This window comes from Podarcis raffonei, chromosome 6 (assembly GCF_027172205.1).
Source record: "Podarcis raffonei isolate rPodRaf1 chromosome 6, rPodRaf1.pri, whole genome shotgun sequence".
In the NCBI taxonomy this organism is placed as follows: domain Eukaryota; kingdom Metazoa; phylum Chordata; class Lepidosauria; order Squamata; family Lacertidae; genus Podarcis; species Podarcis raffonei.
In genome coordinates, this window is record NC_070607.1 from 28,500,393 (window position 1) to 28,526,642 (window position 26,250).

Sequence of the window (26,250 nt, forward strand, 5' to 3'; positions counted from 1 at the left end):
GCACAGAAAGCAAGGTAAACAGATGGGAGGGTGGAAGCTGACTTTATCCGGCTTGATGAAAGTCAAAGAACCCTCAGGGCAATAAAGTTCACTTTGCATGTGAAGTGAGCATCGTGAAGATTTTTGTTTCCCAGGGCATTTCATTTGGCAGTGTGTTCCAACACACACACACACCCATGCAAAGTGAATCTAGGGATCCATCCTTTCTTTGGTTAGTAGAGCCACCAAAATGAAAAACAGATTCAGCAAATATTTTACACTCATCGGTATAACAGCATGTATGACGGGTCAGCAAACTTTTTCAGCAGAGGGCCAGTCCACTGTCCCTCAGACCTTGTGGGGGCCTGGACTATATTTGGGGGGGGGATGAACGAATTCCTATGCCCCACAAATAACCCAGAGATGCATTTTAAATAAAGGGCACATTCTACTCATGTAAAAAAACGCTGATTCCCGGACCGTCCGCGGGCCAGATTTAGAAGGCGATTGGGCCGGATCTGCCCCCAGGCCTTAGTTTGCCTACCGATGGTGTATGACTTCAGGGAAACCTTTACCTTGCCAATACTGAAAGGGAAATGTCCAGGGTAGGTGAGAGGAGATGGAGGAAGAGGGCTGAGAAGGGAGCAGGGGAAGCCCCAGAACTCAAGTGCCACTCAGTTATTCCCATCAGCCTGTTCCCTTGACTCCCAGCTGAGTCCCCATGACTAACAGCCTTTGTACAGATGAGCCAGCCTCTCCATGAGTAAGGATCTCATGAGCACTGACAAGGAAGGAAGGAGCTCCATGTTCCTCTCCTGGCAGACCCAAATATAGCATGCCAGAAAGAAAGAAGGTGGGAATCATCCCTTTCCCTCCAACCAAGTTCAGAAGGGACCAGAGCTTACTCTGCCTCAGGGCGGTCACTAAATCTAGTGCCCCAGAATAGGAGCTTTCGTTATTTTTTAAAGGTAGTCTATATGTAGTTCTAGGGGCGCGGGTGGCGCTGTGGGTTAAACCACAGAGCCTAGGACTTGCCGATCAGAAGGTCGGCGGTACGAATCCCTGCGACGGGGTGAGCTCCCGTTGCTCGGTCCCTGCTCCTGCCAACCTAGCAGTTCGAAAGCACGTCAAAGTGCAAGTAGATAAATAGGTACCGCTCCAGCGGGAAGGTAAACAGCGTTTCCGTGCACTGCTCTGGTTCACCAGAAGCGGCTTAGTCATGCTGGCCACATGACCCGGAAACTGTATACCGGCTCCCTCGGCCAATAAAGCGAGATGAGCGCCGCAACCCCAGAGTCGGTCATGACTGGACCTAATGGTCAGGGGTCCCTTTACCTTTAATTTATATGTAGTTCTCCTAGAAATATGGTTATTATGGAACAGAAGGTGCAGGTACCTCCTAAGAGATTTCTGTGAAATGTGTGTGAATGTTGTGTGACTACTATGAATATTTTTTCTGGTACTGAGGAATGTTCCCTGCTGTTTTAAGCAGCAGCAGCAGCATCTGTGTGTGTGTGTTGTGTGTGTGTCCACAATTAGAACCGGCAGGACATAGATGACTTCCCAAAATTGGCATAAGATTGTTGGGGGGTGGCTGCCTCACTTATTTTGTGTTAAGCTACAATACACACACACACCCCAGCTATTTTGTGACACCCTCTCAAAATTAAAAATGTGATCACTGGTCCCAAAAGGTTGGCAACCCCTGCTCTACCTCCTTCCTGGCACTGAATATATGAAAGAAGCAAGCCTTTCATTGCACAGCAATCTCTTCTTGTATGCATCATTGCATTTATCCAGATGTAAATCCCATGTTGTAATTTATGACAATAAAGCAGGCCAGCTGCCAAAGTGGAGTTTGAATGAATGCAAAAAAGGAAAGTAGCGCTTGTTGCTTGTACAGACAAACTCAGCTGAGCAAGTTGCACATCATCATTCTAAGATTAACTCGTCTCCACATTGTTATCCTTGCTTTCCTCAGCCGCATTTTGCACCTTTCTGTGCAAGCACACTAAGAAGGTACACTCAAACAATGATGGGGTTGACTCTCCCTTGAACAGTGTTAGAAATTAGCCAGGCGTATTTTGCAAATGGAGCGGGTCCAGTTGAGACCGTTTGGAGATCTCTGTATGCCAGAATGACAACTGGGTAAAGCAAAATGTAACTTGGAGAAGGATCTGAAATATTTTCCTTTTGCAGCTTAAATTTGTTTTATTCTGGATTGTTTTATTTAATGTTTCAATGTCTTGTAAACAGCTTTGAGATTTGGTCTTTAAAATATAAAGTGGTATATAAATGAAATAATAATAATAAACCCCACTGTAAAAAAAAAAAGGCGCCTAGACATTCCATTGTGGTGACCATAAGTTTAAGGTGCCATTTGGCGATTAGGTTATACAATGGTACCTCGGGTTAAGAACTTAATTCGTTCTGGAGGTCCGTTCTTAACGTGAAACTGTTCTTAACCTGAGGTACCAGTTTAGCTAATGGGGCCTCCCGCTGCCGCCGCACCACCACCGCACGATTTCTGTTCTCATCCTGAAGCAAAGTTCTTAACCTGAGGTAATATTTCTGGGTTAGTGGAGTCTGTAACCTGAAGCGTATGTAACCCGAGGTACCACTGTATCTCCATGGCAAGGTCTAAGCATGACCTGCTAGCTCACCTTTGGGCAAGGTAGACTACACTGTAAAGCAGTGGTGGCCAAACTCAGCCCTCCAGATGTTTTGGGACTACAACTCCCATCATCCCTAGCTAACAGAAGCAGTGGTCAGGGATGATGGGAATTGTAGTCCGAAAACACGATTTCTGTTCTCATCCTGAAGCAAAGTTCTTAACCCAAGGTACTATTTCTGGGTTAGCAGAGTCTGTAACCTGAAGCATCTGTAACCTGAAGCATCTGTAACCCAAGGTACCACTGTATATCTGAATTTCTAACACTGCGGTCTTGAATCAGCACGGAAAGTGTTTTGCATAAACTAATTCCCAGCCGTTTTGTGGTGAGCAGGTGGGAATAGGCCAATGGTCACACTGGTACAAAATATCTAAAGGGCTGTCGCCTGGAGCAAGATTATTTTCTCCTACTCCGGAGGCTAGGACCAAACCAATAGATTCAAGTTACAAGAAAGGAGATTCCGACTTAACCTCAGGAAGAACTTTGTGATGGTAAGAGCTGTTCAACAGGGGAACGGACTTCCTTGGGAGGTTGCGAGCTCTCCTTCCTTGGAGGTTTTTAAGCAGAGGTTGGATGGCCATCTGCCATGGATGCTTGAGTCAAGATTCCTGCATTGCAGGGGGTTGGACTAGATGACCCCAAGGGTCCCTTCCAGCTCTACAATCCTATGACAAGTGCATCAGTTATATTTCTATGCTGAATCTCCAGCTGTCATGACAGAAGCACATGGAAGAGGTGAACCATCATTGATCTCTTAGATTGTTGCCATGAGACATATCTAAGAATGCATCAAGCATAAGTTCATTCATCAATGATAACAGTTTTGTTGCTGCCTCCTTTTCTACCTTTTCTGTTGTATCCAATGAAATGAGGACTTTCTAAGCCCTTTCATAGCTGGCAAATGACTTCACATTTGCATTCCTGGAAAATGAGGCAAGACCCACTAAAATGTTTTCACAGTAAGATATCCAGTTAGTTTGCAAGAGCTGTCACAGAGATGGACTGGAATGTGTTTTTAGACTGCAGCCCAACGTTTAGCTATACATTTGTACATCTAGAGTTTTTCTCCCCATTTTAAGCAATCTCAACTGTCTTGACCACAATGTTACTTGAAGGACAAATGTGATCCAAGAAGAAAACCATACCTTCAGTACATCTTTGTAACTACTCTCAAGTGACTTTTCTGTTTATGTCCCTGAATGAATAACTTCCGTATCTGCAGCACAGACCACCTTGGTCCCAAGTAGGGTGGAAAAGCTGTCGTCTTGCCTGCTGTCAGCTATGTCTAAAAATCCAATTATTGTTTGAAAGACAGTCTAACAACTTGAAAAAGACAATTGGCGAATTGCACCCAAAAATCATGAACTTAGGGTTTTTTAATATATATATATCCATGACATTTCTTTTGTCTTATTTCAGATCTTTTGATTGACAACTGTTTCACCACCTAACACAATGTCAATCTCATTCAGCTGAACACAACACAAGGGAAAGAATGAGAGGGAGAAGGGAGGGGGACAGCCAAAACATGACTGACAGAGTTCCATGGCTTTGGAAGAAAACATTCATCTACAGTCACACAATTTACAATCATTGATGACGTGCATGACTTTCCAAGCGCCTTAAAGAATGTGGATTTGTCACGTTTGTTGATCAAGCCATCAATGTAACAGAAAGTAAGCAACGGTGTGTCAGAAGATAACTGAGCATTTGTGACAGAGCCTTTTCTGCAACACATAGGATTCTCTCCATTTGGTGTCCCTCCAACTGCTTTCTACAAGACTCCTTGCCGCCGCAGCCACCTCCCCCCAACCGTTTTTCATCACCTTCCATCCTTCAAAGCAAAAGCTGACAACTTCTATCCTATGGTGGGCTTTAAAACTGCTATCTATTGCACACTAGGGCCTAAACCAGTGTCTGTGCTATAACATTTCAAACTATGAGAAGGTGGGGGCGCTAGCCTATGTGAATTCACCTCCATATTAAAATTCTGTACACAGGACACTGCAGACGCGGGTGGCGCTGTGGGTCAAACCACAGAGCCTAGGACTTGCCGATCAGAAGGTCGGCGGTTCGAATCCCCATGACGGGGTGAGTTCCTGTCACTCGGTCCCAGCTCCTGCCAACCTAGCAGTTCGAAAGCATGTCAAAGTGCAAGTAGATAAATAGGTACTCTGGTGGGAAGGTAAATGGTGTTTCCGTGCACTGCTCTGGTTTGCCAGAAGCAGCTTAGTCATGCTGGCCACATAACCCGGAAGCTGTACGTCGGCTCCCTCGGCCAATAAAGTGAGATGAGCGCCACAACCCCAGAGTCGGTCACGACTGGACCTAATGGTCAGGGGTCCTTCACCTTTACCTTACACAGGACACTAGTGCCATGTTCAGGCATTTGCCCCAAAATGCAGTTTAATAGTGTGCATGGGGCCAAGAGCACACACACAAGCCCGACCCCCATGTACATCCACCCCCCACAGGCATCAGGCTCAACCTTCTCATGTTGCGCAGGGAGAGTCTAGGGACTGAGTAGATAGAAACTTCACACACACACACACATACAGAGAGAGAGAGATGCTCAGGTGAACATCTCAACAGGGCTACAATGTCAGGGTGAAGGGCTCTAGCCCAGCTTTCTCCCTAAATGCTAAATTTTCTATGTTTTGTAGGGAGCGCATTCTATCATGTCATCCCTTACTTGAAGACTGAAGTACCGTATTTTTCGCTCCATAAGACGTACTTTTTTCTTCCTAAAAAGTAAGGGGAAATGTCTGTGCGTCTTATGGAGCGAATGCGTGGTTCCTGGAGCCGAATTGCCCAGGGCGAAAAGCAGATCATGCTTTTAAAAAAATATATATATAGGGAAGTGGGTGTTGAAACAAAGCTGCTGATCGGCAAGCGATTGGGAGGGAGATAAGGGACGCTAGCAATAAAGGAGGCTGCCTGGGAGCAGGGAGGTAAAGACAGCGAACTTGCAAGGAGAAGAGGCAGGAAGGCTAAAGCAATGAGGAGAGAAATTTGAAGAAAAGGAGGAGAAAAAAATTGCTCCAGCTAAGGAAAAGACACTAAGGCAAACAAGAGGGAAGGGAGTGTTGAAAGGAAGCAGCTGATCGGCAAGCAATCAGGAAGAGAGATAAGGGAAGCCACAATGGCACAAAAACATGGTTACAAAGCACGGATCCACATGGATCCTCAGGATTTTTGCATTGGGCTACCGCAAACTCACTCTCAAATCACATGTCTGTGGCCACAGCATGAACCACAAAAATCATACATCCACCATTTCGTTCAGAATATTTTTTTCTTGTTTTCCTCCTCTAAAAACTAGGTGCGCCCTATGGTCAGGTGCGTCTTATGGAGTGAAAAATACGGTAGTTATGTAGTTAAGAATCACAAAGTTCTTTGGAAGAAATTCCTGGTTACAGTCATATGCCGAGGTCACCCAGAAGGAACAGGCAATCTTGGTTCATACTTTGTCTGGGGTGCTGTTCATCATTGCAGTTGCATCCTTTGTTTTCCTTCTTTGGGGCGTGAGGCTGAAGTTGTCAGGATTCATATCTGTCTAGCCAACAAGGATGTAAGTAGACTGGTTCTTATGTAATGGCTCCGAGTCCACATTTGTCGCGCTGAGAGTGTTAGTGAATATTGTAATCCCTCTCAGCCTACTTGCAGCATCACCATTCTGTGTTTCTTTCAGGGTCAACTGGATTCCATGGAAAGTTTGGGAAGTTCTTACATGTTCTTTAGGTTGTAAAAGAGGCTTGTGGAATTCACCTTCAATTCCTGGGTGAGAGTCCTCCGTTTTCAGCATGTTGTTGCAACGTTTTGCTCGTCATCTTGCATTACGTTAGCTAAATGCACATTTAAAATGCCCGGGGGGTGGGGGGGGTGGAGCTGAAATCTAGTCTGGTCTTTGTTCCAAGGACAGAGAAGATGCAGAAGAGACCCAGGCAGAAGATGAAGCCAACATCAATATTATACCTTATGATCTGAGCAAGACACCTTATCCAGGAAGTCCCCCTCCCCACCAAAAAACCCACTACTAGACTTTCTTTTACCATACTTTTCCATGTATTTGACTATGTTTTTAAAATAATGTTCAAAATCTGGGCTCGTCTTATACATGGATAGTATCTCCCCCTCCCCCATTTTCTTAAATCTGAGTCCCCAAAAATAGGGGGCGTCTTATAGACGGAAAAATACGGTATGTTAGGGCACATTTTGTTGCTATCATCATAAGGATTTATAAAAATACCCAATGTGCACTAATGCTGTACAAACATAACATCTTTTTTAAAATAAATCCCAGTCCATATGATTGACAATCTAAGAGAAGAAGGAAGTTAAGAAAGAAAAAAAGGAGAATTGTACTAGGGAGAATGAAAAGAAAAGAGAGAAGAGTTAATATATTTTAGGAGTAGGGAGGGTTTTTTTAATGGAACATCAAGAAAGAAATGCAACAGAGAGAATATGCATTTTTAATAATTTCTTAAAGGAAGGCAAAAATAAAAGAGGCAGCAAGGTGAATATCAGAGGGAGAGGCAGGGAGATTTCCACACAAGAGAGAAGGCAGGAAGACAGAAACAGCCCAAGATAGTGGTGATTTAATAAGATTAGGGCCTGATGAACAGACATAGATAAGATGAAGGAAGAACATAAAGAGCCTTAAAAGGTTAAAATAAGAAGTTTAAACTTGATACGAAACAATAGGGAGACAGCTAAGGAAACATACAAACATCAGAGAACATGAGTAGAAAAGTTGTGATCCTATTGTTTATTCATATCGCGTCATCTATGTACATGATGCAGTACAGAGAATGGGTTTGATGGATTCCTACGCAAAGGAGCTTACAATCCAAAATAGACGCAGGGGAGCAAGAAAGGAACAGAGGAAACTAAGACAGGCATAACAGATTTAAGCCAAAAGTTAGGAAGACTGGTGAGCAAAACTTTGAAATAATTTCCCTTTTTTGTTTGTTTGTTTCAGCCACGTACCGTATAATGTATAAACGTGTGGCCAGTGCTTTTTTTCTGGGGGGACGCAGGGGTACGCATACCCCTAAACATTTTGTGAATCTTTGTACTTTTGTCCATTTGTTATATTTATTTTCCCCGATTTGAACTACAAAATGGTGATTTTCTTGAGTCAAAATGAGAGTGCCCCTAAACGTTTTTTTTAAGGGGAAAAAGCACTGTGTGTGGCACTTTGCGGGGGTCCATTTTGGGCAAATTCCAGTAGAACGCATTTCCACACAAAACAATACCGATGTTGATGATACATAAATCAAAAATACTTCATGGGAATGATGGACGGAGTATTCACAAGCTTGTTTTTACAAATATTTATAAAGGGCTGTTTGCGCTGAGACTTTCAGAGCACTGCACAATTTAAAAGCACAAACATTATTTTAAAAACAGCAGTACAACCAAAAACCGACAGAAAAACCCCAGCGTAAAACCCCACCGATCTGAGAACTTGCGCTAAAATGCTTCGGCAAATTAAAAGCAAACAAACAGAGAGTTGCCACAAGGCGAGCCACCCTGGAGAAGGCTTTCAACTACTGGGGTCCCATTGCAGAGAAGGCCCCTATCCAAACTGCCACTCACCTCACATCAGAAGAGAAGGGGACATGGAGGAGACACCCTGGGCAGTAGTCTAAGGCTCACATCTCTTGGATAAGTGTACAAATGCTCATCTGATGCAACGACTGTAAAAATGTGTGCATTGTGGGAAGAACATGAATGTGTCACGAGCTCTTGCTCTGCTAAGAGGCATGTCTTACAAACCCCTCAGTGGTGCTGAAGTCCAAGTACATTTTTCTACAAGGCCTCCTGGAAATGGCCAAAGGTCACCAGAGAAGCCAGAGAGGGGAGTTAAGAGGTCAACCTCGTAAAGTTATAGAATTGCTACCAACTGAAAACCTTGGTTGCAATCGCACACTCTCGAAGGAAGACTAAACCAATTGTTCCCAGGTATTTGCTTATATATACCGTATTTTTCGCTCTATAAGACGCAACAGACCACATGACGCACCTAGTTTTTGGAGGAGGAAAACAAGAAAAAATATATTCTGAATCTCAGAAGCCAGAACAGCAAGAGGGATCGCTGCGCAGTGAAAGCAGCAATCCTTGCTGTTCTGGCTTCTGGGATAGCTGCGCATCCTGCATTCGCTCCATAAGACGCACACACATTTCCCCTTACTTTTTAGGAGGGAAAAAGTGAGTCTAATAGAGCAAAAAATACGGTAATACTTTTTCTGAGCGAAGTACGTTGGGTCAGAGGAATTCTCTCCTGCTCACTGCAGTGGTTACTATTAATCCTAAAAGCGGCTGGCTTTGCACAAACTGCTGATTCAAGTAATTCCCAGAAAAGGGGGGGATTTCAAAAGGTATATTAAGGAAATCTGATTCCTATGTATCTCCAGGTGTAATCTGAGCAACTACTAAAAGGGAGTTTCCTTCCTTGTTCTTCTCGTGTGCCAAGAACTTAAATGCAAAGTAGAAATTGAGTCTTTCGCTATTCAGAACCGTTTATTTAAGGACATCCCACTAGATAAACAATCAATAGTAAATCTCTTTCCACACTCAACTGGTTTTGAAACAAAAACACCTTGTGTTGTGGGGCAGAAGGCCGATGCATTACATAAACACCGCGGAGAGTTTGCTTTTTAAAAGCATCTCAATTGTTTGTGGGTTCTGCGGGTGGAGAGGCAGTTGTGGAGATCTTGTGGGTTTCTGCATACCACCAATTTATTTTGGGGTGGGGGCAGTGGATAAAATGGGACAATGCCATGATGTGAAATACATGTAGGAAAATAAAATAATCTGATGTGTAAGTGGGTTGCTGAACCTAACTAGTCCCCTGCGTGGAGACCGCTGTTGTGCACAGCAATTAAAGAAAGGCTCCATGTGGCAGCCACACTGTGTGTGCCTCAGGCCATAGAAAGCTTTCCCCCAATGAGATATGCACAGAAAACAGAAAGGTATTTTTGAGGGAGGGCGGTGGTTGCTTTTGATGTGGGTAAATCACCTGACTCAGAAGAAAACACAAAATGGCTAGGTCAGGGAGTCAGCAGTGCTATCACCGTATACCATTATTTAGCTATACTGTGGTACCTTGGTTCTCAAACGCCTTGGTACTCAAATGCTTTGGTTCTCAAACATCTTAAAACCCAGAAGTAAGTGTTCTGGTTTTTGAACGTTTTCCGGAAGCCAAACGTCCAATGCGGCTGTCAGCTATTGTTTCCAGAGCACCTGCACCAATCAGAAGCTGCACCTTGGTTTTTGAACATTTTGAAAGTCAAATGGACTTCCAGAACGGATTAAGTTTTACACTTTTGTTTTTGAGGCTTTTTCTGTTACTTTGTTTTTGTGACAGTGTGGAACCCAGTTCAGCTACTGATTGATTGATTGACTGATTGATTGATTATGTGACTGCGGAAATGGATAAAAGCCCCTCATCCAAACAATGACTATCATCAGTGCAGGGAAGAAAAAAAATTAATTTTTATTTTTATCATCTACAATACTGTCTTATTTATTTTATAGTACAGTGGTACCTCGGGTTAAGAATTGGAGGTCTGTTCTTAACCTGAAACTGTTCTTAACCTGAGGTACCACTTTAGCTAATGGGGCCTCCTGCTGCCGCTGCACCGCCGCTGGACAATTTCTGTTTTCATCCTGAAGCAAAGTTCTTAACCCGAGGTAATATTTCTGGGTTAGCGGAGTCTGTAACCTGAAGCGTATGTATCCTGAAGCGTATGTAACCCGAGGTACCACTGTACAGTACATTGATTATTGCTTTCATTTTATGGATCAAGGGTCTCGTTAGATAGTAAAATCCATGTTAAATTGCTGCTTTAGGGGTTGTTTTTAAAAGTCTGGAGTGTTTTCTATAGGAAAACACGCCTTGGTTTTGGAACGCTTTGGTTTTGGAACGGACTCTGGAACGGATTAAGTTTGAGAACCAAGGTACCACTGTACACATCTTCTAAACTGAAAAATGGGAGTATTACACACCGTATCAGAAATACAGGTTGCAATGGGACAGGTCCAATATCGCCCACAGAACCACACATAACTGCATTGCTGGATCGGACTAAAGACCCAGAGAGACCAGACACAGCAGCTGGGAAGTCCGCAAGCAGAGACAGCACGACAAGATTTTAATATGCCACCATCAATTTAAGGAGCAGAATAGGGCAGTTTGCAATCTAAAACCCAACGCAGGAGAAACCGAGGGGAAAGGAGGCAAGGGTAAAAGGGAAAGGATGTGCAGTTGTTTCAGTTATATGGGCTTGTTCACAGGCATAAAAAATGCAGCACGGCTTGGGAACTGGGGAGCTGTGCCAAAGGCTTTATACAAAAGGTTAAAATTGGAGGAGGGATTTGAAGGAAGCAGCAGTCCCATTTAAGAGCCAGCGAGGAAGAAAGGTCAGAGTCGTTTGAGGGAGCAGCCATCCTGTGGTATTTCCCTCCAGCAAATGGCATTCAGAAAAACGCTGCCTCTGGAAAAAGGAGGCTCCGTTCACTTCTCGTGGCTAGTAGCTGCCACTAGACTTATCCTCTAAGAATTTCATTTAGAAGCCATCAACGCAAAGGGCTGCCGCAACATCCCAATGCAATAAATTTTGCAAAGTAAACGTGTGCATAATTACATGGCAGGCTGCTCTTTTTCAGCCACCCCGGGTTCCTTTCCTCTGTCACGGTACTATGATTGCCTTTCGCTTGAAAATCATCTTTGGACCCATTCCCTTTCACATGTCTACCTTATCTGATCTCACCCGCAGTAGAGACAACAGATGCTAGCACACAGGATCACAGAGCTGGAAGGGATGGCAAGGGTCATCTAAGTCCAATGCAGGAATCTTTTCTCCAGCGTGGAGCTCAGACCCACAACCCTGAGATTAAGAGTCTCCTGCTCTTACCGACTGAGCAGTGTTAGAAACTGAGACATGAAAGCTGGGAGCTAAATGGCACCTGAAACCGAGGTTAGGGGCGCAATGATGGAATGTCTAGGTGTGCTTTTTTATAACAAGAATACAAAGCTGGAAATGAACGAACTAAAATCATTTTTTACATGGTCTAGTTCTCATTTGAAGACAGCAAAAAAACAAAACAAAGCCATACTTTCCCTGTCCGCCTCCGCCCTCTAATATTCTTAAGAGGGTCTCTTCTCCGGTCCTCAGAGAGTGGCTGGAAGTGGGGAGGCAGAAAAAGGTCCTCCTTTCCTTCCAGCGGTGGCAGTTTTAATCTGAAATCTTAGGCGCAGTACAATGGTACCTCGGTTTACGAACTTAATACATTCCGGAAGTCCGTTCTTAAACCGAAACTGTTCTTAAACCGAGGCGTGCTTCCCCTAATGAGGCCTCCCGCCACTGGTGCCCTTCCACTTTTCGGTTTCTGTTCTTAGACCGAGGTAAAGTTCGCAAACCAGGACACTACCAGGGGCGTCTTGCCCATAGCGGCAAGTGGCATGGGGCACCAAGTTCTGCAGGTCACCAGGGAAGAGGCAGAGGCTGGGCGCGGAGAGCCAGTGTGGTGTAGTGGTTAAGAGTGGTGGACTCGTAATCTGGGGAACCGGGTTCGCGTCTCCGCTCCTCCACATGCAGCTGCTGGGTAACCTTGGGCTAGTCACACTTCTCTGAAGTCTCTCAGCCCCACTCACCTCACAGAGTGTTTGTTGTGCGGGAGGAAGGGAAAGGAGAATGTTAGCCGCTTTGAGACTCCTTCGGGTAGTGATAAAGCGGGATATCAAATCCAAACTCTTCTTCCTGGCATCAGCTCACCGCCCTCACCCGCCTCGCTGAAGCAGCGCCACGCCCGGAGCCTCCGCCCCTTCCCCGCCAGAGGAGCTGCCCTCCAGCCTCCTCGAGCCCCGCAAAGCTGCCAGCAGCACCGTAAAAAGGTCTGCAACTCTGGGAAACGGGGGGGATCTTTGCACCGGAGGGATCTTTGCACCATTGCACTGGATATACTTAAGACGGCCCTGGACACTACTTCCGGTTTTGCGGAGTTCATAAACCAATTAGTTCGTAAACAGGGCTGTTCTTAAACCGAGGTACCACTGCACTGCACCCAGAGCTCAGAAACTGCTTGCATTAATGAAGTTCCCTGTTGCAAAACACGCCTAAAACAACGGGAGTTTCGAAGGCTGCAACTGAGCTATTTCTTGCTTTCTCATTCTTCACAGCTTTTACACATCCAGAATCAGAAATATCATTTTTTTAAAAATCAATTTAAAAATGGGGGAGAGTCCCATTGTCAGACCTGCACCATTTTAACCAGTTGTTTTTTGTGTGTGTCACTGATACAGAGTACAGTGGTACTTCAGGTTACATACGCTTCAGGTTACAGACTCCGCTAACCCAGAAATAGTGCTTCGGGTTAAGAACTTTGCTTCAGGATAAGAACAGAAATCGTGCTCCGACCACGCAGCAGCAGCAGCGGAAGGCCCCATTAGCTAAAGTGGTGCTTTGGGTTAAGAACAGTTTCAGGTTAAGAACGGACCTCCAGAACAAATTAAGTACTTAACCCGAGGTACCACTGTACTGTCACCTCTGCTTTTGCTGTCAATGGCAGACACACCGTGACGGCAGCTACAGCACTTTTATCACAGAATCGTAGAATTGTACAGTTGGAAGGAACCCTGAGGATCAGCTAGGTCCAACTTAGGGATATGCAGCTGTCCCACAAAGGGATCGGACCTGTGAGCTTGGCATTATCAGCACAATGCCCTAACCAACTGAGAACCAGCTGCAGCGCTGATTTAAAGTAATGGTCTGCTGCTAAAACAAGCAGCCAGAATTAGTTCTAGGCATGCTACACTATTGCTCTCTGCCACTTCTGTAATTTAAAAACAAGTCTTAGCATGGATTCAAGGGAACGATTAGTAGTGATTTCATGCCTCCTTCCTTTGAGTCGTTTCATGGTTTCCTTCTTCAATTCTGCCTGAATTATCAACAACCAAGAAGGGAATCTGGTTTCGCCAACCATGGGCATAGGATCATTTGTCAAATGATACAGGGAAAGCGCTAAATCACAGGGCATAACCCAGCACTTTTAACCTTTCCAAAGTACAAGAAAGAATTAAACGTGTTCTTAAATTTTCCCTTTGAAATTAATTGGAAAGGTATTAACTTTGGATGAATGATGCATTCAGTATTTTGGAAGAAAAGCAATAATGACAATAAAGCATCAGGCAAACAGGGCACAAGTTCAGAGAATAATAAAAGAATTGTAGTGCTGGAAGGGACCACGAGGGTCATCTAGTCCAACCCTCTGGAATACAGGAATCTTTTGCCCAATGTGGGGCTCAAACCCACGACCATGGAATTAAGAGACTCATGCTCTACTGAATGAGCTAGTAATGATAGAGATAGAGATAGAGATAACAACAACAACAACAATTTATTTGTACCCCGCCCATCTGGCTGAGTTTCCCCAGCCTCTCTGAGCGGCTTCCACAAAGACCAAAAATACACTAAGGTGTCACACATTAAAAACTTCCCTGAACAGGGCTGCCTTCAGATGTCTTCTGAATGTCAGGTAGTTGTTTATCTCTTTGACATCTGGTGCGAGGGCGTTCCACAGGGCGGGCGCCACTACCAAGAAGGCCCTCTGCCTGGTTCCCTGTAGCTTTGCTTCTCGCAATGAGGGAACTGCCAGAAGGCCCTCGGCACTGGACCTCAGTGCCCGGGCAGAACGATGGGGGTGGAGACGCTCCTTCAGGTATACAGGACCGAGGCCGTTTAGGGCTTTAAAGGTCAACACCAACACTTTGAATTGTGCTCGGAAACGTACTGGGAGCCCATGCAGATCTCTCAGGCGGCCGCCCCCAGTCACCAGTCTAGCTGCCGCATTCTGGATTAGTTGTAGTTTCCGGGTCACCTTCAAAGGTAGACCCACGTAGAGCGCATTGCAGTAGTCCAAGCAAGATAGAGGCAGAGGTAGAGGTAGAGATAGATGGTTCTTCAGATCACTGACCAAAAGTAAGGGATCTTCACATAACGTAGGTAACAATAATTTGCTTATCAGTTTGTGCAACACAAATGTGGTGGGACACACGAAGATTTCCATTTTCGTAGCTTAAATATTTGCTGGATTAAGCATGAAATCTTGATCCCCTGTGAATGTTTATGAAGCCAATTGGGAATGCATGCAGAAAATGGGAGTCGGCACACGGGTGTTTTAATACTAAATAGGCATGAAAGCATGTTTTTCAATATGAAGAGATGGCATAATTTTGCCTAGAACATTGTTTACCAGGCCAGAAAAAATGCCACCCCACTAGGTATACAACAAAAAACAATGTTCCCACATAGTGATCTTTTAGCTGGGGGTGGGGTGGGGGAATCACTAACCTCAAAATTACCGTATTTTTTGCTCTATAAGACTCACTTTTTCCCTCCAAAAAAGTAAGGGGAAATGTGTGTGCGTCTTATGGAGTGAATGCAGGCTGCGCAGCTATCCCAGAAGCCAGAACAGCAAGAGGGATTGCTGCTTTCGCTGCGCAGTGATCCCTCTTGCTGTTCTGGCTTCTGAGATTCAGAATATTTTTTTTTTTCTTGTTTTCCTCCTCCCAAAACTAGGTGCATCTTGTGGTCTGGTACGTCTTATAGAGCGAAAAATACGGTAACACGACGAAAATGTTCATTGAAGCAACCTGATTAAAAGGAGCCAATGTAAAATCTGTAGCAAAAAACCCCCACCCCAAAACCGCATGTTAACAGAGAGTGTTAAGGGACGTTTTCTTTTCTGCTCTCTTGTTTTCAGAACAATTTATTTGCTCAATATTATAATAGATTCTTACACTGTACTTATTGTTTGTGATCTGAGGCCAATGTTGAAAACCATGCATGCACAATTTACTGTCAGCAGATGTTAGGACATTTCAGACATTCCAAGAATAGACAGACAGTCTAATGAAAACAACCTCAATAGATTTGCTCTTGTGAAACTGTTTAGACTCAGGTGCTAACCGTGAGCAAAAGAGCGTTTTTCAGAAATTATGGCCATGGTCAACCTTGTAAGCGATGCTTATGCAAATCACGTTCTCTCAAACGCAGCTTCTTCTTCTTTTTCTAATTAGCAAAATCCAGGTTAACGTGCTTGAACCAATAGAACAAAAGCAAAGGATGTCAGAAGCTCCTTAATGTAGACACAGAGTTTTATGGTTATCAATACAAGATATGGTAGGTAAATGGCAGATAAAGGCCAATGTTACGGGCTGATCTACAAACCCAGTTATTGAGACAACTGGAATGCCTCAACATTTCACACATAATTTTTCATGTTTCAAGGACTTGCGTGGTCTCACTAGATAGAAGTCGCACAAGAGAACATTAAAACAAAATGTTATGCATGTTTATTCATAAGGAAGTTTTGCAGATGGGGCTGATCCTAAACCTGCAATGCCTTGTGGGATATCTTTGGGAGAAAAAAAGGCTAAGGAGTAAACCCTACACAAATCCAGAGTGGAGTCCCTAAGATGGTTGGATGACGCCTTGTATGCCTCCTTCTGGCAACTCCTGTAGACAAGCTGGTGCCAAACGTATTGCTCTGCTTTCTTTTGGACCATATTAGCAAGGCTGAGGGGGCGGGGCTTGTCATTTGGGCAGCCCATACGCACTGCCCAGGCTTGCGCCCCAGGGAGGTCGTTTCATTACTGTTAATGCAGCTGTTTGGCTTCACCCCTGCCAGCGCACACCATTGTTTCTCAAGACAGACGGGCACCAACAAGAATACAGTGGTACCTCGGGTTAAGAACTTAATTCGTTCTGGAGGTCCGTTCTTAACCTGAAACTGTTCTTAACCTGAAGCACCACTTTAGCTAATGGGGCCTCCCGCTGCCACCGCGCAATTTCTGTTCTTATCCTGAAGCAAAGTTCTTAACCCGAGGTACTATTTCTGGATTAGCAGAGTCTGTAACCTGAAGCATCTGTAACCCGAGGTACCACTGTATACTCTCCAAATAAATAGGTTATATCCATAGCTGTCAACTTTCAGATTTGAAAATAAGGGATCAGCAGCCTCACCTGTCCCAGGGACAGTCTACAGGATATATAACAATCTGGGATAGCAGCGGGAAACAGCACTAGAATAAGGGGATTTCCCGCAAAAAAAATAGAAGGTTGACAGCTATGGTTATATCTAACAGGGCACTAAGCAACTGTCCTGTCAGTGAGAGGATTTATGCTTGCGCCACAGGACTTTCTCCCTTTTCTTAAATCGGTTCTGGGGGTTCCCCCCAACTTTCTGGAGCAGATTTGAAGAGGACATGCACAGAGGGAGGGAGGGAGGGAGGGACAGAGAGGGCACACTGCACAAACATAAATCCTTTGCCATGGTCAAACGTCACATTAAAACATCTGGCTCTCCAGATGTTCCTGAACTACAACCCCAATCATCCCTGGCCATGGGCCATGCTGGCTGGGACTGATGGGAGTAAAAGGTTCTCCACCCTGCATGAAGCTACAGTTAACATTTAACTATGGTGTTAACATGAACAAGCAGCAGGCTGGTGCAGGCTGTTCAAAACTCCCGGCTCCACTCCTCTCCTGCTCCTACTGGGAACAGCCACCACAAGCCTTGGCCTGGTGTGTTGTGCCAACCCAGCTCATGGTTTCTTCCCCCCCCCCCAAACAATCTATGAGCAGTAAGCCAAGAGCAAATGTTGGTCGCTCCATGGTTTGTTTTGGAGAGGAACAAACCATGAGCCCAGGTTCGGACAGCACAACAAGCCTGCTGTTTGCTGCTCCTGGCACAGACAGAAGCTGAGAGAGGAGCAAAGAGGGGACTTTTGAGCAGAACCATCACACTGCTCTTTAACATTAAACTGCTGTTGAACATTAACTATGGTTTAATATAACATCCCAACCCGGCCAATGTCTTAAACGACAGTAGAGTAACTAACGTAGCTGGAGGTTGCTGGATTAGCATCTACTAGGGGACAGTCAGACATCCTTCTATTCACTCCATTGCCTTCAGAGGTATTGTGAGGCTCCCAAAATACTTTTCAATAGCTTTTGTTGGAACACCAACAAATGCAGTTTTCAGTAATAAAGTTTCTGGCCGTCATTGTTATAAATTCAAAAACCACTCTGCAACAAGAGAAGTTGCACCAGTTTTATGGAATAAGGACACAAAGTTCAGGGAACCAGGCAGAGGGCCTTCTTGGTAGTGGCGCCCGCCCTGTGGAACGCCCTCCCACCAGATGTCAAAGAGAACAACTACCAGACTTTTAGAAGACATCTGAAGGCAGCCCTGTTTAGGGAAGCTTTTAATGTTTGATGCATTATAGTATTTTAATATTTTGTTGGAAGCCGCCCAGAGTGGCTGGGAAAGCCCAGCAGATGGGCGGGGTATAAATAAATTATTATTATTATTATTATTATTATTAATAATAATAATAATAATAATAAATCCAGTTGCAGTTTTATATCCATCAAAACTGTGACAATGATATGCAATTATTAATTAATTAATTAAAAATTTTTACAGCCATTCATCAGATATACCAAACTAAACTATTGGTAGCCTTCTAGCTCAGGGTATTTTGATATGATCTTCTCAGTCCTAAATAGATAGCTCACATGTACTTCCTAGATTCTTAAGTCACTAACAGGGCTGCATGGCATAAATGAGTCAATGCATCAAATATTCATTTCAAAAATATACTATCAACATCTGTTTTAATTTATATATCTTCCTTGCAGCCAGCAAGGCTTACACTTCTTTCCTCACAAAACTTTCTTCTCTTCTGTGAAACAGGAGTCAGGTAAAGAAAGAGGGAGTTGCAGATGGCAATGCTTAAGCTAAGGCTTATTCTCATTAATATACTAAAACAGAAGGCATCTTCCCTGAATCCTGTCAAAGCGAGACTTGGTGCAGCGGTGCTTATTTTGTACTGGTTTTTCTGTTCCTTTAAAGATGAATGGCAAAATAACTTGCCTACTCTTCTTCAGGAACTTCCAAGAGATATAACCTACTTCCTCAAAGAAATTTTCAGACCCCTAGAGCTTTTGCACAGTTGCAAGATGAAGGTCCTCTCTGGCAGACTTCACCAGCTGTTTGGTTGCCCGTCCCCTTTGACAGTTTGCAAGACCTGGAAAATGCCGCCGCAAAGAACACAGAGGTGCCGCACTTCAAAAGGACCTTTGATTCCTTTGTATGAAAGCAACTTTTGGCATGACAGGGAGAGAGAGGCCACGTCAGTTAAAATTAGTGATGTGGAAATGAGCCTTACTCGCAGCACCGGACTGCCAACTTAACTTGCGAGACAAATCTGTGCCAAAAACATGAGAAGATTCTTCCCAGTTAAAAGCTCAACATTGTTGACGACGTTCTCCAACACAGTTCAGTTACAGCAGACACTCCCAACCCAAAAATAAAGCTCTGTAATCAATGCATCTTCTGGGACACGGCATGGAGATCAGAGATTGCATTTCCCAACATTTCACAGAATATCATTCTATGTATTGGAAGGGGCCACAAGAGCCATCTAGTTCAATGCCTTGCAATTCATGAATATTTCACTCAACATGGGTCTCGAACCCATGGCCCTGAGATTAAGAGTCTCATGCTCTACAGACTGAGCTAATCCAATATTATTTGGTTTATTACTGAAATACAAGTGCAGGAAGTTGCCAACATGATCCAAGCAATGGTGCTGGGCAAATGAGCATTTAACCCTTGGTGCTAATCATAACCACTCACATACACCCCAGGCTGTTATTTGTGCTGCAGGGCTGGCGGGAGGAGGAAATAAATGTAAGGTAGCCAAGGGACGTGGGTGGCACTGTGGGTTAAACCACAGAGCCTAGGACTTGCCGATCAGAAGGTCGGCAGTTCGAATCCCCATGATGGGGTGAGCTCCCGTTGCTCGGTCCCTGCTCCTGCCAACCTAGCAGTTTGAAAGCACGTCAAAGTGCATGTAGATAAATAGGTACCACTCCAGCGGGAAGGTAAACGACATGACCCGGAAGCTGTATGCCGGCTCCCTCAGCCAATAAAGTGAGATGAGCGCTGCAACCCCAGAGTCGGTCACGACTGGACCTAATGGTCAGGGGTCCCTTTACCTTTACCTAGCCAAGGGACAAACGAGAAGTGTCAAACAGTTTGGCCTTACATGGCTGGCTTTCTTTCCAAAACCAACAGCCGGCACGGTAAGTGAAGGGGAGCTTTAACCTTTTGCTGCCATCACAGTCCCAACTGGAGGAACCTGCACCCCACAGCAGCTATTTACAACACAAGGAAAGCTCATGTGTTTCTAGGTATTTATGTAACTTGCCTGCTTGAGCATTTTGGTGGTGCCATCATAAGAGAAGTGGCTAAGATACAACTTAAGTGGCCCTGTTTATCCACAGAACACTATTCCACGGTAAACGTATCAGATTAATGCGCCCTAGTTCCTCCAAACACCTGAACACATTGTGCAGAAGTTGGGGCTAAATGAGGCTTGGTAATTAATTAACTGAATGAATGCAGTCAACAGGCATTTTGCACTGTAAGTAGCAGCCACGGGGTGGGTAGGTGGGAGCAGCAGCAGGGTTCTGGAGTCCGCAGTTTCTTCCTCCCCCTGCAGTGGACCCAACAACGAATATATATATATATATATATCAGGAGTTATTACTGTACTACCAAATAGATCCCATATCAATTTCAGATAGGTCTGCATTCATCATATAATTCTAATTCTTGACTTCCTCCATTTCCCTGCTGAACTCTAAAATAATAATAAAAAACCCCAAAATTTATGAGCTCACCCACCCAGCGTATTTTCAAAACTTTTTAAGAGTGAAGACAGACAAGGCAAACATTCCAAGATTGATGGGAGCAGCCTGAACATATATATTTTTTCTGCCCTGGAAAAAGAACGCCTCAGAATACAGCAAATAAATGTTCAGACCACATCTGCTGAACTTTGGAATTAATGCCTATCTCTTCACCCCATATTCGTTATTTTGATTTGATCAACTAGTTTTCAAATATATAATCTCAGCTGTAAAAATTTAGACCATGGAGGTTCCCTACCAGACAGACATTCTCTTGAGTTCACATATCCATTCTATAATTTGGATAGATGACGTTGCCTATGTTTTCCACAACTCAAAGGAATCTAACATACTATTATAACAGAAGCAAAACCCATGTATCAATGCAGCTATGTGAAATTTAACTGGATAGACTATATATGTACTTGACCCAAACACTTAATAAATAACTTGTTGGCTGCGGGAGTTGCTGGAAGAAGACGTACAAGGTGCCATCCAACCATCTTAGAGACTCCATTCTGGATTTGTGTAGGGTTTACTCCTTAGCCTTTTCTTCTCCCAAAGATATCCCACAAGGCAGAAGAAGTTTAGGATCAGAGTTTTCCTTATCCTAGATCAGGCTTCCTCAACCTCGGCCCTCCAGATGTTTTGAGACTACAATTCCCATCATCCCTGACCACTGGTCCTGCTAGCTAGGGATCATGGGAGTTGTAGGCCAAAAACATCTGGAGGGCCGAGGTTGAGGAAACCTGTCCTAGATGGGCTACCTTCCAGGATGACAAGCCCCATCTGGCCCTCACTTCCCCCTACAGCAATTGCAGAAACACCCTTCTTGACCGCTGGACTCACTATTGGTCTTGTCTGCTCAATCTACCAGAGCCTGTTTTCACATGCAGGGGAAGTCCCTAACTTACCAAGCGTTTCAGACCCATTGGCTACCCTCACCTGGTTTAGCTGGACAGTGGAAGCCGTTCCCACAAGCCACAGGTGAGATCTGAGTGCAGGGTGGGGACCAAAGGTGGACAAACTACCCTGGAAGGAACATGACGTGTCCCCCACCAGAGGTACTATCTCTCCCCTAACACCCCACACACCCAAACGTCATGAGAGAATGAGGTATGCCCCTATCAGGTCCAACACTGAAGCACACACTTAAAACTTCTGAAAAAGGCTTGATTCCAACACTTTTCAGGAAGGTAATTTCACATTGAGCACCTGAAGGTAAAAACTTTACATCTCCGTGCACAGCTTGCCTGTCAGTATCGATTTGGCGCTACTGTGATGTTCATCTGCCCTGCATAAATTGTGCTCTGAACATCTGGAAATAGCTCGGAGGGAGACAGAACCCTCCAGTTCCCAAGGAATGAAAATGTCAGGATGCAAACCTCGAATAATAGAATTGTGGCTACCGCAGCCATATTTATGCCCATTCCGTGAGAACCAACTTGTATACAGCATAGCACAGGTGCTTTGTGATCATGAATATGGGAGAGCAATAAGGTTCGTTTGCTTGTTTTGCAAATGGGACGCCTCTGTTGGTTGCTGCATGGTCTCCCTATACTGCCAAGTTGTCAGTGTCTCTTAAAGTGTTGATTCGTGAGGCTCCTGGATGGGATAAAATACAACGCGCATACCCAATATCCAATATCCAACAATAATCTAAATGCCATTCATTATTAAAACTGTGTACGGATCAGGTAGTCAAGTGAATATGCAGTTAGGGCTTCACGGGTCAAAATGATCTTCTGAACAGGGAGAGGCAAATGATCAAATCTCCTCTGCCTCCGACAGATCCTGGTAAACATTAGTGCATAGTCCTGGGGGGGGGGGAGAGGGAATCACCCAAACAAGGGAAGAAAACACACACACACAAACACAATGGAAGGCGTAAGTAAACTCTGCAATAAAAACCTGTGCAAAATGAAACCAGGCTGTTCATCAGTCCAGGCACAGCCTAAATCCTCAAGACCCCGTCTAATCTTCGGGGATTAGGGCTAGACAGTTCTCCTGGGGTTGGTAAAGCACATTAACAACAAGAACAAGCTAGTAACGTAGTAACAAGGAAGAGGGTTGTTTTGCAGCTGCCAGGGTGAGCAATGACTAAGGATTCTGAAACTGCGAGAAATTCCTCTCGCAACCCACCACAGAGCGAGAAGGGAAAATGACCAAACAGCAGATGTGATCAAGGAGAAGGGGGGGTGGGGAGCCACAAAGAAAGCGGGGGGGGGGAATGGTGGGGGAGGAGAACTTCTAGACTCTTCAGGGCAACAGTGACTTTTAAAGCAAGCCACTTCACCAGAGATGACGAAAGTCTTCGACTGAGGGTTGGTGTTGTTTTACGAAGCCTGCGCCAATTTAAAAAAATATATATTCTCAGGAGGTCTTTAAAGGCGGAAACCTGTCCAATTCAATAAGGATATCGAGTTTGCAGGTCTGGTTGCTTTTAAGATGTTTACCTCCTTTCGCTATGAGGTACCGGGGCGCTGTTGCAGCGTTACAATCAAGCAATTAAAAAGAAATAAAAGAAGTAAGGCAGTTGTGCATGCAATTATAAAAGCAAGTAAGGCAATTCCAAGGAAAAGCAGCATAGTGCGGATTGACCAATACAAGAGACGTATCCCACAAAAAAAATTAAAAATAAAATCCCACCTGTCCAAGGCCTGAGTCAAGCAGTGAGTCTTCAGCATAGTATGGAACATGTATAATGAAGAAGCCAGAAGCATTTCTGCTGGGAGGAAGATTCACAATTTAGGGGCTACCACAGAGAATGCCCTGTCTGGGTGGCCCACACATCTTAGAGTGACAGCATTACCAAGGAAGCCCTTGTGAAAGGCAATTTTATTATTATCCATTAAACACCTAAACTATCCAAGCACTGCACATGAACAATAATGTAAAGAAATAAAGCAGTCTATATCAGGGTGGTTCAATGTGTGGCCCTCAAGGCCCTTTTTTGGTGGCCCTTGGCAACATTTGATGCTCCCCCCCCCACCCTCAGGCTGCCTTCCCAAAGCTGGGCTTTGGGAAGGAGGTGTGAGGGCTCTGACAGGGTCCCAGAGTCTTCCTAAGGGTAAAGGGACCCCTGACCATTAGGTTGAGTCGTGGCTGACTCTGGGGTTGCGGCCCTCATCTCACTTTACTGGCCGAGGGAGCTTCCGGGTCATGTGGCCAGCATGACTAAGCCGCTTCTGGCGAACCAGAGCAGCGTACGGAAACACCGTTTACCTCCCGCCGGAGCGGTACCTATTTATCTACTTGCACTTTGCCATGATTTCAAACTGCTAGGTTGGCAGGAGCAGGGACCGAGCAAGGGAGCTCACCCCGTCGCGGGGATTCAAACCGCCAAACTTCTGATCGGCAAGTCCTAGGCTTTGTGGTTTAACCCACAGCGCCACCCGTGTCCCAGAGTCTTCCTACCTCCTTCCTAAAGCCTAGTTAGCACTTTCCCAGCTTTGGGAAGGAAGTGGGAGGGCTCCAGGACCCAGCCAGAGCCTCACGGCTCCTTCCCAAAGCCCAGCACCTTACTTAGCAGGCTTTGGAAAGGCAGTGTTAGAGCTAGGGAGGTACCAGATTTGGGGTTCACTCCCCCCTCCCCATGTGTGGAGCCTGCGGGTTCTGTGTCAAAGAACTCCTGCGGTCCACTTGGTATGAAAAGTTGGACAGTCTGGTCTATATACATGCTCAGAATCGAACAGGCACAAGACTAGATAAGGGAAGAGGAAAAGAAGCAAATTCAAGGACCAGTTCTTGAATTTACAGCAAATCACATAATTGTTCTGGTAACAACTACCTGAAGTTGCTGCTAAAGAGAAAATTCTGGGAACTCAGGGGATCTTGGGAGAAAAGGATCCAAACAGGTATTCCTTGTCATGTTTTAATCTAGCTAAATTACAGATAGTCCAACCATTCACCCTGCTAAAGAAAAGGAGGGGGAACCAAGTAGCAGCTCACTGCTACCAACATAGATCATGGCTAAGTGGTCACATTCAGATGATTAAATATGAAGTTTTTAAAAATGATAGCAATGTCCCTGCAGGCCAGCCTTCCCCAACCTAATGCCAGCCAGATGTTTTGGACGACAAGTCCTATCTTCCGCAGTCGGCATGGCCAACAGCAAGAGATGATGAGAGTTGAAGTCAAAAACATCTGAAGTCATCAGATTGTACAAAGCCGCAATATACCATGGTTACACGACAACAATGGTTACACTACAATTTTCAGAGTGAGTTTCAGACACCATAATATGCATACAACCAACTCCAGAAGGTGGAGGTTTGGGCATTTCACAGGGTCCGCTGCCCTAACAGGACTATCATTTCAACTTCATGGAGTCGTAGAGAATTGTGTTTGCAGGTTCCGATTCTTCCAGGTGAAGTGGCTTCATTGAAGGTGCCATGCCCAAGAGCCCCCAAATCCTGGAGCCAGAACTGTTTGTGCCTTATATTTCCATCATACAATTTCACCCTTATTGGTATTTTTAAAATCATGCTTGCTGTTGTTCTTCGCTTGCTCTAGAAGTCCTCTTTCCTTCTCTTTTTGACCATTTGGGGAAGGAAAGACAAAGAAGCAAACAAAAAATCTGCTTTCATAACCGTTTGAAGTTTCATAACTATGGGAACAGAGCTCCCACAGAATGAGCACTCCATCCATAAAAATTATACGCACAATTTCTCCACACATCAACAAATAAGATTCAATTTTGGCAGCGCTGCTAGAGTGACAGCGATTCCGCTTGCGACAGCCAAATTCAATGGACAGCTTTGGCTGGGGAAAGTATTGCACCATGTTAACCTATCGGATGCTGTCTTCTACTGCGACACTACTTCAACTTGTGCAGAAAATTCAGCTTGTGGAACAACGCTGACTCCCCTACTTCCCAAGCAAAGATGACATTTGATCTCACCCAATGTATGTATTCTAGGTTACACGTGTGTTGCAATGAGGAGGGGGGCACTGTAGAAACGTAGAAACACCACAGAAGTGTTGCGTCAGCCATTTCCCCCAGACTTTCTGCTGCCCACAAACTTCTCATCTTTTTTTTGCAGGCCTTTACAAACAGCCTTCAAAAGATCCTAAAAACGATCTCACACTCAAAGGTGGACAAATGGCACTATGGAATAGTTAGACATCCACCAGCCGCACCTCAACATTAATTATTGTCACCAGTGATGTGGAGCAAGAAGCAGTCCATCTGCTGCTTTGTTTTTTCTGTCAAATGCCAGCCAAATGGGCAGCCTGAAAGTGTCATTATTTTGCCCCACGACTATTCCTAGAAAGATGCAGGCACAAACATAAACACACAACTGTTTTGTGCATGCAAAAAAATTGTGCTTTAATTTTCATTGCCTTGATTTTTTTTTAAAAAAATCAATTTTAAACAATGTAAGGATGTGTATGCTCTTGAGTTGTCATATTCCAAAATACTTAATAAGTATTCCAACATAATTTCCAAGCAAATCTTCAAATATATATAATTTAAACTACATAAACAGCACCTGAACTACCCCTCAAAAGCCAAGTATTTCAAATACTATGGGGGGGGGAATACAAGTCAAATAGCACACTAAATTAGGCCCCAATCAATTTAGGGCATTTTTTTAAAAAAAACACCTTAATATTTCCAGGAAAATCCTCATCAGACACATTGAACGCAGATTGTCAATCACATGCTAGTAACTCCTAGCAATTAAGTATATTTCTAAACCTTACATGCCTAGACAAAAGTGGAATTAGATTCAAGAGGTACATCTTATCCTGCCAGAAATTCATACTGAAATCCTCAACTTTCTCTTTTCTAGCCGGTATAACACTAAGCAGGGATAATGGAGCTC

The 26,250-nt window shown here is 44.5% G+C and overlaps 1 protein-coding gene across 2 annotated transcripts in view; it reads right to left on the bottom strand.

Moving 5' to 3' along the window:
* Positions 1–26,250, bottom strand: part of LRRC8D (leucine rich repeat containing 8 VRAC subunit D) — a 76,809-nt gene that overhangs the window by 48,374 nt on the left and 2,185 nt on the right. Inside the window, exon 1 of one of the 2 annotated variants that reach the window (XM_053391821.1) lies at positions 8,253–8,332. The exons of the other annotated variant lie outside the window; for it this stretch is intronic. The gene's annotated coding sequence lies outside the window, so the exon portion shown is untranslated. Of the gene's footprint in view, positions 1–8,252; positions 8,333–26,250 lie in introns of those variants that run through there. 2 annotated transcript variants of the gene reach the window in all.